Below are 15,219 nucleotides of genomic sequence, written 5' to 3'. Positions count from 1 at the left end.
ATGGGCATAACTGCAACAATGCTGGGTACAAACATCACCCCAAAACTTCTGTGTCTATATCAAGAAACATTTCTAAACAAAAATCTACTAACAATACTTAAAAGGCAAATATAATACACTGGTAATCTACGCAGTCTACTGAATCCTGCTACTTTCCGTGAACTCGGTGCGTGCAGTGTAACGGAAGGATACTAAAGCAGCATATGAATAGGACTCTGAAAGGTGCCTTCTTGAGAATTAGCATGTAGCGAATGAATTTGCATAATGTTCGCACAAAGGAGGTAGAGCTGACTAAAATGGCTTTTTAACAAAAATTATTACCAGCATGACCATGTCCTCTTGCATTTTTTTATTTTTGCCATTGCAAGTTTAAAATTTTTAAAACATTATCGAGATCACTGTAGAAATGCATAACCATAAGCGTTGCTGTGTTATCCTCGACATGTGTCAGCGGGATTCCGCAAGTGGCAGATACTGCACCTTTCCTTTCCTGTAAAACAATTACAGAACGCCAGTGAACTTTAATGCGTTCAACCAAACGCTGGTTGTGTTCGACAAGAGGCGCACAATGTAGTGTGTGCAGCAGCAACGCTCACGAGATGGCTCAGCTACAGAGCAGTAGCAGGCCCATGCATTTTCTTTTCCTTCTTCCTGCAGTCGCAACAACAGCTCAGGCTTTTGCATTTCTGCACTGAGACACGTGACCTGAAACTGAGAACCAAAACCGGAAGTCGGCTGGCGACTATCTTGGTTCCCAATTACACACTTAATTGGATCTAATTACTAAATAGCCCACATCAGCCATTTTATCATTTGCACACCTCTCCTTGACGCTCTATTCAATGGTATCATTATTGTCCCAACATACCAACTAGTTCCTCTTTTACAGCTCTGACATGATCACACCCATGCGAAACACGCCTGCATAGCTATACAATGCTTACACATTAATAACTACTCTCTGCTTGCCAGTATCACACTTTAAAAGAAGGGCCCCGCCACGTGGAGGATACATAAGCTTACTGAAAGTTGCTGATAGACAAAGCGTGTTGCACAATTACATGCATCCCGTAGAATGCTTCTCCCAGCCAAATCGTTAAATCCACAGCGCTCAAATTTCGCACAGAAACTGCACTTAATGGCCTGTATTTTTTCATCAAATTTGTTTCAGGTTCTTGCCTGATTTAATCAGAAGTCTGATATTTGCATCTTTTGAGATCGTGAAGCACAGTTGTACCCCAGTCACACGAGTAATATGTCATTCAACTAATGTCATTATTCACCAGCTACAAGAGAAAATTTAATGTCATTAGGTTCAAATGATATTTGCCACCGAATGAGTTCTGGGAATGCATTCGCATTCAATCATGAACCAAATGTGTACTGTCGACACAAGATATGCAGCAGAAACGAGCAATGCAACAAAATATTCTGCGCATAGTGAAAGTTAAAAATTATATTTCTTGAGTTTTGTTTTAAAAACTTAATTTAGGCATAAAATTATTCACACTGCAGGCTCTCGTGGAACGCTATTACTCTCGGTACAGCAGCAGTCCAATCATACCAGCGATTCAAATCATTTTAGGTTCTGCGTTTCTTGGTGGCCGCTTCTCCCCGTGCGTTTCTTGGAACTATTTAAAGTTTTAACCGAGTACTTAACTGTTTGGATGTCAAATGCACCTGCTCTATGTGCCTCCATGAGTCTCTGCACTATATACCCGCATTCCGCTGCGTCAGCCATAGTTTGTTTACATTTATCGGACAGAGCTTTTAGATCATACCAGTTGAGAAACTTCGCTTAAAAAGCGAATAGTTTTTGTATCCATTTTTTGGGTGCTTATGAATTGTTGCCACCTGTAAGCGGTTAACAGAAGCTTTTCTGCTATTGCCGTCATTGCCCTTTGGAAATCACTTTCTCTCTTTTCCATCCTAACTATAGGGCTATATAATTTTTGCTACTGCAAGTCTCCAAAATTTTATTTTTCATGGTGGTTGTGCATTTGATAAAATGCGAAAGTTTGCAATTAAGACGCTGTTTCCTTTAATTAATGGGCGCGGGCGCAGCCACTTGGCTTGGATTTCGATGGCTAAGTGCTACAGCACAGCCGGAAATAATTCTTTTCGTTTGAATTATCATACAGAAATGTCTTAATTAGCTTAAACATGCTACACTAATGATTTCAAATGCCTTTATTGCAAAGTAATGTTCCTTACGTCCAGTATTTTTTATCGTTGACCTCAACTGCCACCATTTCCGAATTACATATTTTACGGTGTAGCACCGAAAGAAACCGAATGACACTAAATCTGCCAGTGTGACAGAGGTATTAGCCGCCGTCCGAGCAGTGACGCCATCTCGTTGCCTTCCAAATTCAAAATGAGTTACACAAAAAAAAAAGTATGCTTCAAATTAACTGCAGTGTTTTTGGACAAACTAAGTCTTTGAAAACATTACTGATAAAGCAGCTTATATTGTTTGCAGTCTTTAAACTTTCAACAAAACAACTGCATTCGCGTACCTTCCTTTGCCTAAACTCAAACAAAACGAGATGACACCACCAGCGAGAGTGGCTTCTTTTGCTTCACCGCCGCCGCAAACTATGTGAATATCTGGTCGAATCAGGCAAGTACTCCAAACAAACTTGGTTTAATAAAATAACGCCGATCAATTGCTATTTCTGTGTAAAATTTCAGCTCTAAGGATTCAATGGTTTAGCTGAGAGAAGCATTTTATGTGTGCGCAGCGCGAAGGCATTTTCTGTGCGTGTTTCTTTGGCACGGCGTTTCCCGTGCCTGCTCGCCGCGGAAATGTGTTGCGTGTTCGTCAAAAATCGATGCCTTGCGATTTGCTGCCCTAAAAATCTACAATTTGCCTCATCTTTGCAGACTATCCTGAGGGTTTTATTTTTCCACACAGGTTGTGCGCGTGGTTTGCCCGACTGCTGACACAAATTAAGGAGCATCGTTACTTTGTGCAGTTCTTGCCATCAGTCCAACGTCCCCAATCAACGTGACCAAAACGTTTCACTAACGATAGTTTGTAAGTTTAAGCAAAATTTAAGCATCGTTATGGATCGACATGCGAAACTATCCAGGCAGCTTTCTGCGCCGAAACTTCGCTACACCACGCAAGTCAGCGTTGTCACGCGGCAGTCATGTTCGTTACAAAAGGACTTCAACGACACGGCAGTGACAGTCAAGGTTACGCCGGCGCAGCCCAATCAATTCGGACGCAGCGACACGGGCCCATCGATCTCAAATCGAGCGGCCGTGGCAGTGTTTGGAACAAGCTGATGCTTTTTTTTTTTTTTTTTTTGTTTGGAGCAGCTTTTACGCAAGGGTGTTGTCGCTGTTCCGAATATATCTATAATATGCCGTTTCAGCTGGTGGTAATAGCCCTATTTTTTTTCTTTAATTGCTGGTACATCCTTCACGCTCGAACACCGCCCTGTCGCACAAAGAAAATAAAATTTTTGAGCAGGTGCCCAGTTGCTGATACAATGATGATGCTAAACCGAAGGTGCGCTAGAATACCAGTTGCACTGACAACTTCATTGTACCGGCTTTGGTGCACCTGCGACAATATTTCACTTTCTTTGCTCCTCTGCACGCCGCTCAAGCACAAATGACATCAGTGTTTAAGGCTACCAGAAATAAACTGACCAGAGTATATAACACGCCCTTAAATATGCAAAGGGCTCCTCAAATTAGGGTTGACCTTATCGCCAATATTTACTGACGGCTAGAACAAGACCATAAATGTCAAATACGCATACTACTGTACTTACTATCAATAACCATACTGGCAATACAGAGGGCATGACATAGCACTGGGTGATTCTACAACACATGGCGCTTGCCATGTGTGGTTTAAAGCGATGAGAGCACCTGGGGTCATCTTACCTGCAAGTGGCATAGACCAACCCACAGGCGCGCTTTTGCGTTTCGCCAACATCGAAATGGGGCCAAGCATGAAAAAACAATTTGCTTACTGTCCAGGTGAGGCCTCAAGCTCAGGAGATGCGTGAGAATAACACCCTTGACAGGCGCCAACGATTAACACATTCCCAGTGACTGTATTTCAAAAATGATTAGCAGAACAAACAATCGCGGCTGAAAAACTAGTGACCGTCCGTAAACCAGAGCACGAACCTACTGACGCAAGCGAAATGAATCCTGTTTTCAAGCGCTTTTCGGGCACTGAAGAGTATCGCCACACTCCAAAATACAGAACTACGTTCAAAGCCTCCTACAGCATAGTGGCACACTTCAGAAACTGTCGCTACAGCGCGACGGCAATGGTACTCCACGCTCTTTGCCAAAATGGTCAAGTGATTGGCAGAAAAACGGAATGCTCTCCACTTTGAGGACACAAACACAAGTCATCCTAACGGGACAAAAAATAAAAAATCCTGAGCTGCACCTTTCAGCACTTTTCGCAGTGCCCATGTCTTGATTTGGTATAGAGGGGGTCCACGGTTAACCGAAGTTCCAAACAACGTAATGTACTATTTCCGTGTGACAGCTGTGATATCACTGATTTTCGTTAGCATTGATTGAATTCGTGGTAACAAAGGCGCGCGACACCCTTTAGTGGGAAATTGTATCAAACGTAGAAAGAAGGAGGAAGACGTTCTTACCGTTTGTCCTGTCCTTTTGCGCTAATGGTCACCAACTAGCCTACAGTTAACGCTTAAGTTAACCTTGGGTTCACGTCAGACAACCAGACACTTGAGAATTTTGATCCACAACAGGAGAAAGACCGAACACAAAGTTTTGTTTGAATGCCACGCAAGACGAACATGCCTTCGATTAAGGAGTCGAAAGCTCTAGGGTCGTATTGTGAACTCTCAGGCGGTTTTCTAGAACTATGGCCGCAGACTCTTCTACTGTTCATACGGTGCTTCTATATTTCTTTTCACAGCAGCCTTTAAAGGCACAAAAGAAAAGAGGGGGGAATTAGTAAGTGCGAGCAACAACGTCACACCGGCTCGGCGAAGATTCAGTAGTTCGTTCTACCTCGTTCCGTTCGACCACAGCCTGTAGAATCGTGTTTTAATCAATCAAAAGTGATTGAAAAAGCCCACAAATCTCTGGCACAGTGCACAATCTCGCGTTTGAGCTGAAAGGTGGTTCTCCACTCCTTGCTGGTGAAGGCCGCTGAGTCGAAGACGTAAAAATGGCATGCCAAAAGGGTTGCTACGCTGACTGACTGCAGTTCCCACGTTCGTAAGAACGTGGGGTTGATGTCTACCCACCCAACGCAAGACGGCCCACACTTGCCGCACAGCCTTTAGGTTAGGTCCCAGTGAGATTAGCATTCGCACCTAGCTTTTTGGAAAGCCACCAGGCAAGCGAAAACGACTGCAGCAGTGTGCGAAAAAGAAGGTTGTGCAACGGCAGCATTAGTTCACGGTACATGGAGCATGCTCCGGGAAAGCAAATGACAACAGCAAAATGAACGGCGCAGCATGCTTTTTAAATAATACTACTCAAAAAGCGCGTAGAAACTACCAAGACGCAAATAAAGGTGGAAGCGTAGTAGGTCTGGCACAGGCGCGCAGAAGAGTACAGTTTACGCTTCCGAGCGCCAATCAATCGTGCTCAGACTGTTGCCGTCAGCGAACAAGGGATCAGTTATGATCAACGGATAAATGCTGCACCAGGGTGACACTGGCAAAATCATGATTTAGGCTAGTGACAAAAACGCGAACACAATACGAGCGCGGCTGCTGCAAGCTGGAAAGGCTACGGTCGTGTCTTTTGGCCACAACGTGTCCCCAGAGTAGCGAGAATTCGTCACCTAGTGACAAGCGCAGTCACGAAGCAAAATACCGCTCTACTCTGCTCCACACGCGACATGCTTGAGTCAAGACATTCGCCTCTATTTCCTCAGAAACGTGTGCCACCAGCTAAAGAGTTGAGTCCGTCATCCTGCGTGCGCGACTCAAAATAGAGGTTAGGCCTAAACTGGACGGGACGAAAGAAAGCACCGCCAGACTGTCGGACGAGAGACAAATTCTACAGAGGTTGGCGTTGGCCTCCCACACTAGCCTGACGCGCTCGCTAAGAGCCGTCCTTGGGTGGATGCAGGCAGGACGCGTCAAACGGGGGCTGTTGAAACTCCATTTTCACCCCCAAAAGAGGAAAAAAGCAGACAGGACACAAGCCCGCGCGAGCTGCGCGACTGGGCAAACAGCTGCGTAGGAAGTACAGCTCACCTGTTCCCTGTTCCGGCAGTGCCTGCAGTTATATCCAAAAACGCCACGCACACAAGCACACGCGGATCACGGCGAGGAACACACCAGCGCGCAACGGCCACCACAAACGACAGCAGACAGCCGACGCAGCAGCCAGCGCAGCGCCGCGTACAATCCAACCAGCCGGCAGGTTGCCCTATCCCAGAGTGCACCGCGTGCAACAGATGAACCAACGACAAAGAAGGCGGCGGGGAGAAGAGGCAGCTTCACTCACTCTTCTTTCTTTCATGACGTGTTTCCTGCCCTTCGCTATCCTCTCTCCCCTCCTTCCCCGGATTGTTCGTTGCTCCTTTGGCTCTTTCCTTCGGTTCGTGTTTTGCTCCTCGCTCGCGGGTCGACCGCTGCCGCCGCTGGCTTGTCATGGGCCAATTTTATAGTCCGTGAAACGCGGTTGCAGGTTGCGGAACAATATAATGAAGGAAACAGTGGCAAGAAAGCGCCACTAAACTTTCCCCAGTTGCGCGCGAGGCAATGGTTTTCTGGTCCCGAGGTTTCGAAATGTTTGCTTGCTCTTCGGTCCGCCGCGTGCCCCGGCGGAAGCATTTTCGTACTCCTCTCGCGGCTCTCTGACTGAGTAGAAGCAGAAAAGGGGAAGACTCGCGTGTCAGCAAATGAAAAACAATGACGAACACTCTACAGGCAGCGATAAATCGCTACGTTCGCATCAAACCGGTCATGTGCACTTGTACTGACACAAAGCTAGAGGCCCGAGGCGCACTCTGAGAAGGCTCTGTGTAATGAAGTTTCTATCGCCACCCCCACAAATTACCTGAGTCCTTCAACATTAACTTACAGTTATATGGTTCAGTCCTCAGTTATGATAATTGCATATGCAAGCATACTTTCTGTTATCTCAGTTATTCTCCTGGGTTCCCCCTTAAAAACAATTTGAAGATCGATGACGCCTGATGCCAGTGCTGGATTAAGGTAGCGGATTAAGGTAGGATTAAGGAAGCTGCCGCCCAGGGCCTCGTCTTCAAGGGTAGGAAGAGGCAACCCATTTATTCCAACCTGCTTTATACATGAAACCGCAAGTAACGGAACTTATGAACAACAGGTATAAAGAGGAAAAACCAAAACGAGGAGACGGGGCCCCGGCATAATCAGACTTAATTGTTTAGCAGCTGGGAGACCTTGTTGAGCTGCGAAAACAGGAATTTCCCACCATTCTCGGAGGTCCCTTTTATGTGAGGTGATCTGCACTTGTTTGTAGGGTCGCAGAAGAGTTTGTATTGGTTTCCTGTCAATCCCTCCATCCTGTCATGGGGGACAACATCGAAAAATATGTAATTGAAACAAAGAGTGAAAACCTTTTCCCAACGCCACCATCCCTATCGCCCTTCACCTCTTCAAATAGCTCTATCAGTTCCTTTCTGCCATTTTAGGGGAAGAAAATATGTCGTGTCAGAGCGAGTCCCGGACTAGTCCCTTACGTGTTATCTCCGCGTCTGATTGTTAATGGCTTCGCTTGTGTTCTGTGTGCTGCAATTCTAACTAATCACTCTCGCAATGGCCACATCTTGTCCGGTATTTTTTTTCTTAATTTGCGTAGTTAGAATGAAATGGTGTATATTGCAGAAGTATAATATGGAAGTAAGGAAGGAAGGACAAAGGGGAGTGGTGGAGAGGTTATGCAGTTTAGCCCACGGCCCCAATTTTTCTTAATCCGGCCCTGCCAGAAGCCCTTTTCTTGAGTGAGAGATGTATTCCTTTTTAATTTGACCACGCCTGTAAAAAAAAAAAAAAAAAAAAAAAAAAAAAAAAAAAAAAAAAAAAAAAGAAAGGAAGGTTTCGGGCTCCGATTTTTTATTTTTTTTTTTTCCCAAGTGGCATTGTGCAGAGCTGTCTCTTTCAAATTTTTGTACACCTACACAATTGGTGGGCCTGGATGGTCACTTGAGAGCTATACTTATTCACCATTTTAGAAGCGGCTGAATATAATATTTACGAGAGATAAGGCAGGTTATTCCCACGTTTATTTGCAACGCTTCGGCGACGTTAGAAAACATCACTAAGAAAAATGAATTAAGGTTCGACCAAAACGAAAAAGCAACATTGTTTTAGCGTTGCGGTGCTATTTGCGTAGCGCCAATAACGCTCTCCAACAGCTCATTCCTAGCGCATTTCCTAAGAGCAACAAAGAGCTAAGCACGACTGTGACTTCGCCTTCCAAAGAATGATAACGGCTGGCACTTAAAATTCTCAGGTGAGTCTGCAGGATTATAGATGCACACAGCAGCAGTATGGATCTGAAAACGGGGAATGAGTTCCTACGTACACTATACTAAATATAAGACGCCAAAGCACGCTCATTGCAGGCGCGGGATCAGCGCTGTTCACTTTTTATCATTTCCACCCGCTTGTACCTATACAATGATCGGGCGCGGAGGGCATTGCCCTCGTTGGCGCCGCCTTCCGATGGCGTGCCAGGATAGGGACGCGCCTTCTTGTTCTTAGAGAAAAAGCCAGACAAGAGGTTAGAACCCATTCCACCTCTCCTTTCTTTTTTTCCTTCGCTTTATTTACACAACGCACTTCAGATCGAAGCTCGCAAAAAAGTGTGTGTGTGTGGGGGGGGGGAGATACAGCTATTGTTTCCGGGGACGGTGAAAGCATCCGCATGTCGTTAACGCGGCCGGTCGTCGAATCTTGCAGGGTGCGCAGTGTGCAGTTCGCTGCCGCGGCTTTCTTCCTCGGCCCCGTGGCATTTTATTGCACTCAAACCGTACTGCTCATATCCTTCCAATGGCAATCATGGCGCGCTCTTATTTCTATTTTTTTTTTTTCCTTCGCAATAGGAGGAGGAGGGGCATATGGTTGTTCGTGGAGGGTTTGCCCCGGTGGTAAAAAAGAAAGGAAGAAACGCGAACATCCAGCTGCCGCTCTTCGTTTGGGTTCACTTAGCGCAAGAGCTTTGGCAACACTACGTCGCCATCCCGGATCCGTAACAAAACTCGCGCGTTCGTTTCAGTCGCTCTCCGCGTGCAGTTCGTGGCTCACGCTTTCCCGAAAAGTAAATACAACGAGCGCGTCTTCAAAACGGTAACAGAATAATAAGGCGCAGTATTTCACGCGCAATAATCCGAAACATTACCCCGATACCACTAAGCCATATAATGGAAGTGCCAAAATCAGTAGGACAGTATCAGAGACAAAACGGCGATGTCAAAGAAAGATGTTATAGGGGTCTCTTCAACACGGGCGATATTAATCGGGTCTTTGGAAATATCTTTTATTCCTTGAGACAGCAAAGCGTGCCTTACTGAGATGGCTCGCGCCCGGCTTTCAGCGCCGGTTGTAGCGACTCTTATCGTGGTCTGCGTGTTGCTTGGCGTCTCCGAAGTGTGGCGTCATCCCAGCGCCGGGGTGGTGTAGACGAAAGCGCGATAAGATTGTAGCTCTGAACCAGCTCGAGTAAACGTTACCGACGGCGCCAACCCGGTTTATAGCAGCGACACAAGACATCGCTGATAGTGCGAAAACAACCCCGGACATCCGCGAAGAACTGACCGAAGGAATATGCCGACGGGGTAAAGGATATCTTTATACTTGGGTGCTGTTGTGAGTGAAAGTCCTGATGTCAGGCGGGCCTGAGATGTGCCTGCCACAACGGTACCGTTAATTTCTTGCCTCTATTCGCTCCATTACCAAACAATGAGAAAAGAGAAAATTGTCCGCCAATTATACGCTCACTCGTAATCTGTCTGTATAGCTTGCTACCCAGCGTAGGGAGATGGGGAACAATTAAGAGTGACAAGGAAGAAATAGGCATACATGGCGAGGAGACTTCAACGTGTACATGACACAAGCGTCTCATGAACTCTTCGTGCGTATATGCTCCACATGTGGTGCGTGGAGGGTCCACGGTTCCACAACATGCGACCGACATGAAACTGCTGCATGGGGCTAAAATTGTTGCCGCAGCTGAGTAAGACTGATTAGAAAGTCGCCATACTGATATACCATAGCTTCCTGCAGACAAGAAAAAAAAAAAAAATCTGGTGGTGATGGAATTGCGATTTTCACTTGATGTATGAGAGGGCATCATCGCAACCGCCAGCTGGCACACGCAATAAGTTTCTTGCCATACTGCGAAGTGATTCTCGCCAGGCTACTTGGTCCTATTGTGCTTAGATGTTATCTTCGTCGTTAAAAATGGTAATTACTGTATATATGTGTGTGTGTGTGTGTGTGTGTGTGTGTGTGTGTGTGTGTGTGTGTGTGTGTGTGTGTGTGTGTGTGTGTGTGTGTGTTGTGTGTGTGTGTGTGTGTGTGTGTGTGTGTGTGTGTGTGTGTGTGTGTGTGTGTGTGTGTGTGTGTGTGTGTGTGTGTGTGTGTGTGTGTGTGTGTGTGTGTGTGTGTGTGTGTGTGTGTGTGTGTGTGTGTGTGTGTGTGTGTGTGTGTGTGTGTGTGTGTGTGTGTGTGTGTGTGTGTGTGTGTGTGTGTGTGTGTGTGTGTGTGTGTGTGTGTGTGTGTGTGTGTGTGTGTGTGTGTGTGTGTGTGTGTGTGTGTGTGTGTGTGTGTGTGTGTGTGTGTGTGTGTGTGTGTGTGTGTGTGTGTGTGTGTGTGTGTGTGTGTGTGTGTGTGTGTGTGTGTGTGTGTGTGTGTGTGTGTGTGTGTGTGTGTGTGTGTGTGTGTGTGTGTGTGTGTGTGTGTGTGTGTGTGTGCGCGCGCACCATTTTGTGTCACACATCCAACTCAAAGATTAGTCCAAAATGCCTCGATTTCGGCTGTCTTGGCCACGCGATCATTCAATGCAGCTGTCATGCATAGATCTTGTACTAATAGAAATGTTGAAGCTCCTGCCGGAGGTCTGCGCAATCATCGAAAATCAAGATATGGCGCTTTCCGAGCGACTAATACCAACACTCCCCGGAAACGGAATGGGTGCACGTATAGTACTTTCATTATGACTGTAGACTCCTCCTTCAGGTCGGAGATAATAGTCGCAAGGCGCGTGTTCTATTAGAATAGATGGAAATTCGTCGCAACATCATTTCATGGATTCATATAGAGGAGTTACATGCCGCCTGATGATTGCTTAAACATTAAAGTTATGGGGTGCCAGCTCTTTCTTTGTATTTCCCATTTCCTCCAACTGCGACCACTTCATATATATACCACTTCAAGAAGTGCGGCAGCCCGATAATTAAGCTCCTGAAAATAATTTCTCCCGAGGAGAGAACGAGTCCACTTCTGAAAAAAAAAAAAAAAATAAAAATAGCGCTTGCTCCGCAGCCCGGCCGTTCTCCGAAGTCTTTGTCCTTCCTCTGTACCCGCCTCTACTCGCAGTTCTACGAGCATCCAATGCAGAATGAAAGGTATATAGAGGTAGGTGCTTGGTTTGATTGGTTTGAGGGGTTTAACGTCCCAAAGCAACTAAGGCTATGAGAGACGCAGAGGTAGGTGCATTGAAGCGACCAACTCATAAGCGCTGGAACGATCGTCGATCAGCAACGTGCGTGGGGATTCGCCTAACTGGCCTAATTACACTGACTGCCACCGCGCAAGCTGCTCGCATTCTATGCTGCATTGGCATCATAACAGCAGGTGCTTTAAAGCAAACGTGAACCGCAAGAAGCGCAGTACCTAGAGATGGAAGCGCAATCACCTCTACATAACCATTTAATGGTTAATAAATAGTTATGACTACCACCCACCCGTGTCGATCCGCATACAGCTTCGCATCGCCTGCCGAAATCGCCTGGTGAAATCGGGCCCGCGGTTAGCTCATGCCGCCTCGCGTCTTTGCCATGCTGCACGGTTTTTCCGTTGTGAAGATAATACGTGGAAGCGCGCGCGGTCTGACGAAGCTCATCATCGCTCATATAAAGCGCTCCCTACCTGGGGGTTTTCAACCACAGCGGTGATGAGTAATCGAGTCATTGTATCCGTCGCCCGCCCCCGTCGTCATGTGGGCCTCCGCGAACGAAGCGTGCATTACAGAGCGGGATATCATTGGCCGCGCTCGTGCACTTCCGTGACCCAAGCAGCAGTCGCTCGAAGGAGTGTTGTAAGCCGCGCAGCTTGCGCCGAGTCGTTCCGCGCCGGTGTTACCGAGGTTGGCCGGATGAAAATCAAAGAAAGAAGCGACAAATGCCTCTCAGAGAAGCCTTGTAGTATCCCTGCGCCATACTCGTCGTATACATGCTCGGCCACGGTCTGGCTCACGACAGCCAATTCATTGATATAGCCTACAATATGCAGAGAAGTATACTATATGGCAATTTAGGGCGGTTCGCGAGGGGCAGCCGCTTATCGTCTGGAATGAGAGCCGAGGTTGAGTGCGGTACGGGCAGACACCGAGTGCGCACGAAGACTTTTCTTTACCCGATTGCTCTGCGAGCCTGAGGACAGCGCTCAGCCGTACGAAAGGGGCCAAAGCACTCCAGGTTCGATGATCGGCCGAGGTCCCCGTCCGAAAGCGAAGCAGTGCCCAGAAGCTTCGGTCAGGACATCCCATTACGGTCCGGGAAACACTTGGCGCGGCCGTAAATAGGCTCTTCGCGCTCGTAAAAACCAGAGGAAGGTTTGCGCCGGTGGCAATATAAATTGCATTCCTGACCCCTAAAGGATGAGGCAGAAGGAGAACGCGCTGCGTGCATACCGGGAAGCCCGCGGGCGGCGTCGGCGCCCACGCTGTTGCCGAAGGCATTCGCGGCACCAGCTGACGATGACGATGACCTACCCCTCCCTCACGCTACCCAATCGCCAGGATAGGTTCGGCGGTGCAGGCAATCTGGGCACCATATCCCTCTACTCGTGCCGAAACGATGACCCACAGGTTAGGTGAAGTGTTCGGAATTAGACTTCCTAAATTTCTTTTTTTTTTTTCCTGAAATGAAAGCTAGAACACCGTCATTAGCCTGACTATACCCACTGAAGGAGAAGGGCCTCTCCCATAACCATGTCCTGTGCGATGGAGTAACCTTATTCTCGTAAACTTCCTGATCTTACCCGCACATCTAATTCTCAGAATCCTTGCTTGAATCCACTCCGCACCTTGCCTTCACTTTTACACATCGCACTGCATGCCCAACCCCTCTGGATTTATTTTTTTTTTTTCGATTTCGGCCATAAACTCGGGTTTGTTCCGTCGTATACACGGCGTCCGGCCGCTGTCCAACTTGAGCGTCGATCGGATTTGGTTTGTGGTTTGTGGGGTTTCACGTCCCAAAGCGACTCAGGCTATGAGAGACGCCGTAGTGGAGGACTCCGGAAATTTCGACCACCTGGGGTTCTTTAACGTGCACTGACATCGCACAGCACACAGGCGCCTTGCTTTTCGCCTCCATCAAAAAGCAGCCGCCGAGGCCGGGATTCGATCCCGCGCCCTTGGGAACAGTACTCGAGCACCGTACCACTGCGCCACCCCGGTGGGATGGCGTCACAACTGTCACGTGACTTGCATATACAAATGCATGTCAGCACTCATTCTCTTCTTGTCATTAAACATTAGTTCTACAATTATCATTTCCATAGCTCGATGGTCTGTGGTTAGAGTTTGTTCAGCCATTTTCGTTAGCATCCTCGTTCCTCCCCCCCCCCCCCCTTCCCCTTAGAATCGATAAGGTTCAAAAGCTTTCCTCTTCGGAGACATTGGTAAACTGCTGCCTATGCCCTGAGATCCCCCTGTCAAACTATACTCCACCCCACTTTTACTCGACTATATTTGGATATAAAATCTTCAATAACCGACACACACAAAATTCTTCCACGAGAGAACGTAGTCCGCTGTTAGGGCTTTCTTGGTTACCCAAATAAAAAGTTACCCGTCAGGGAAAATTAAAGCCCAATTTCACGGCCTCTGGCTTGTTTGCGTAAAATATTAAAAATTGATTCCGTTTACTGTTCAGCGGAGTAACACACACGCTGCGTACAACTACCCATAGTTAGAAACTGCTTTATTTTTAAATTGCATCCTGCTATAATTATTTCGCTCTCGTAGTCTAGGTCATCATCATCATTTATTTCCAAGATGTCGTTGGGGGTCCCCAGGCGAAAAAGCTGTTGAGAAACAGCTTGAGGGTGCCTGGGGCCGTGCTTGGGGGTCGTCTGTTATATACGTGCCTGCCCTAAGTAGACGTGCTTCCTTATCACTTCCAATGCTTCTCTACCTATCGTACACTATTGTTCTCTGTCTACAGTGTTGAACGCTGCTTTGTATGAATTTTTAGACCCACCGTTCTGCCTCACTCGTCTAGGTCGTCGACCATGCTTCGCAGTTCAGCTCCTAGCTCTGTTGCTCAGAAAGGCAACGCCATCAGGAAATTATAGATAGCTTAGGTATTCCCCCTTGTCTTTTATCCCCAACTCTTCGCCAATCTATTTTCCTTGAACACGCGGTAAAATATAGTCTTCGAGGGATCGTACTTACTTGCCTCACACCCCTCCTGATAGGTGGTATATTTATCCCTTCAGCAATATACGGTCGCGGCAACCGTTATATCAAGTTTTCTATTAAAACAAGTGAGAACAAAGGCAGCCAAACGTTCCGTGCCCGGTTTACGCACTGTGGGCAGCATAAATAATACACCAGAGCTTGGACTACCACAGTTTCTTCACATGTACTGTATCTCAACAGAGGTGCTTAGACTTTTTTACCCTCCTTGCCCCTCTCACTCTCTAAAACTTTCGCGTCTGAGAATGACTTCATTGGAATGTGCTGAGACGCTCCGTAACCGCCAAGCCACCGTGACGGCCGTTGAAAGCTGTGCAAGGCTAAAATTCGCGATAACCCGGCGCATGCGTGGCGGCAAGAGCAGCAGGGCGTCGCCCGTGTGAACTTTCTGTGTCATCGGTCGTTGACACTTTTTCTTAGTAGTACTCTCCTGAGGCGCGTCCCTCGATTTGCCGCGCTTGCGAGCGCGACAAAGCGGAGCAGGTGCAACGGCGGCGGGTCGACTTCGTGGCAAGAACAGCGCCTACGCGAGCCCCCTCAGTGAAATCCCCTATTGTT

At 47.2% G+C, this 15,219-nt stretch overlaps 1 protein-coding gene across 4 annotated transcripts in view; it reads right to left on the bottom strand.

Moving 5' to 3' along the window:
* Window positions 1-15,219, bottom strand: part of mrj (DnaJ heat shock protein family (Hsp40) member B6 mrj) — a 177,936-nt gene that overhangs the window by 24,874 nt on the left and 137,843 nt on the right. For 2 of the 4 annotated variants that reach the window (XM_084593905.1, XM_084593909.1), the window contains exon 1: window positions 6,222-6,418. The exons of the other annotated variants lie outside the window; for them this stretch is intronic. The gene's annotated coding sequence lies outside the window, so the exon portion shown is untranslated. Of the gene's footprint in view, window positions 1-6,221; window positions 6,419-15,219 lie in introns of those variants that run through there. 4 annotated transcript variants of the gene reach the window in all.

Source organism: Amblyomma maculatum, chromosome 2, assembly GCF_055883805.1.
Source record: "Amblyomma maculatum isolate TAMU_Amacu chromosome 2, ASM5588380v1, whole genome shotgun sequence".
Lineage (NCBI taxonomy): Eukaryota > Metazoa > Arthropoda > Arachnida > Ixodida > Ixodidae > Amblyomma > Amblyomma maculatum.
Note: the sequence above shows the minus strand (reverse complement) of the source record. Positions and strands in the feature narration are given on the sequence as shown.